General features: G+C 32.1%; 1 pseudogene; it reads right to left on the reverse strand.

Annotated features, from left to right (window-relative positions):
* Positions 1-580: 580 nt before the first annotated feature.
* LOC143389607 (centromere protein K pseudogene) lies at positions 581-1,072 on the reverse strand (annotated as a pseudogene).
* Positions 1,073-1,781: the final 709 nt, after the last annotated feature.

Below are 1,781 nucleotides of genomic sequence, written 5' to 3' on the forward strand. Positions count from 1 at the left end.
GTTTTGTGTCATATGTTTGAATGTACGTATGTCCATATATCATATATGATGAGCACTCATGAAAAAATGGATCCAAATTATTTTTTTTTAGATTTGCTAGGTATTTTTAATTATGTAACTTTCTCCTTGGGATATTACTTCAATTTTATAAACATCAGCAAATTAAATGACCTTTCCATTATAATTCCTAAATATAATTCTTAAATACAAATGAAACTTGAAATGCATAAAATATACTGCCATAAAATTGAAAAGAAAATTATTATTACTACATTAGGAATATCCTAAATTAACAAAGAATTTTCCAAAGAACATCGAATGAGGCAAAGTACATTAATGCTTTATAAATCTACAATATTTTTTACTTGCTTTCTTTGTACAGTTTAAAATACCATAGCACTGAATGAATAAGAAAGGGCCATTTTTAAAATGAAGAAATGGCAATACATGTCACTTAAGGATAAAAGAAAGATGGATTATTATTTTGATTTTTTGAATAATATTCTTTTATTCAAATAGTCCTATTTCCATTATCCTTAGATGACAAGATTCTTTCCTGTTATGAAAAAAGAACATCCTCTTATTGATGGAAGGCTTCTAATCTCAATCGGGTTGGATCTTCTGGATGTCTCAAAGCAATTTCATTATGCAGCAGCAGCTCAATATAAGGTGGCCAAAAGGAATCACTTTTTTTGACATATGGATCATGTGGAACATCAAATAATCTATTTATAAGAATCTCTAGTTCATGCAGTGTTATCAGCTATTTGGTTGATTCTTGAATGTTTTTCTTTTTCTTTTTAACATTCCCATCAGGCAGAGGAAAATGGTCTTCTAGAAACTTACCCAAGGTACTCAAGAGTTTCTCCTTGAATGCTTTTATAGTGAGCATTTTAGTTTTCAGCTCACTAAAGATTCTTGTTTCAGAAAATGTCACAAGCTGATTTTTCAATTCACTGTAAAGTGCATTAAGAGATTCCATTATTTGTTGCTGTTCATCCAACTATTGTTGCTCCCTTTCTAAGTCTTCCTTTAATTTTTCATTCTTTGACTGAATAGTAAATAGTACCATTTCTTGAAGCAAAGCAGGGCATTTTTTTCAGCATAAATTGCTGATCTTCTTCAAGGGTCTCAGGAATTTTCATTCTAGCAAGATGAGACAGTAAAAGAACTCTGGCCTTCAGGCTATATGGGCAGGTAAGTGGAGGCTCATTCTTCTTTAAATTAATGCTGCCAATCTCTCTGATCAGCTGTGGTATTAGAATATTATCTGTTGGTCTGCTTGTAGCATCTTTATTATACTGGGGATCAAATTCAGAAGCCCCAGCCAATCCACTGGCTTGATTTCCAAGGTTATTGCTCTTTACATATGCAAGAGGAGAGAAAAAAAAAAAGAAAAAAAGCTTTGAAATTTTTTATTATTCTGTTTTCCATGGGAAAATTTATCAGACCTTGCACACATTCAGGGTTTCAGCCTTCACTAGTTTTTGGAGCTCAAATTATATAAACAGGATTCTGTCACCTTCTGGGGTGTTTTCCCCTCCTTATTACACAAGTTCATTTCCCATAAAATATTTGGAAAATACTGACATCTACAAAGAAGAAAGAAAATGGATACATCATTTTGATAGTCAGAAGAAACTGTGGTTAAAATTTTGGTGCATTTTTTTTAGTCATTTGTTCTTAGCAAAAAAAAAAAAATGCATTTAGCACTGTGGGGACCACTAACCTTCTAAGTTGGCCTGCAAGAACCTTACTCCTTGGAAGATAAGCTCATTTGC

The sequence above is a fragment of the Callospermophilus lateralis genome, unplaced genomic scaffold (assembly GCF_048772815.1).
Source record: "Callospermophilus lateralis isolate mCalLat2 unplaced genomic scaffold, mCalLat2.hap1 Scaffold_63, whole genome shotgun sequence".
NCBI classification, from domain to species: domain Eukaryota; kingdom Metazoa; phylum Chordata; class Mammalia; order Rodentia; family Sciuridae; genus Callospermophilus; species Callospermophilus lateralis.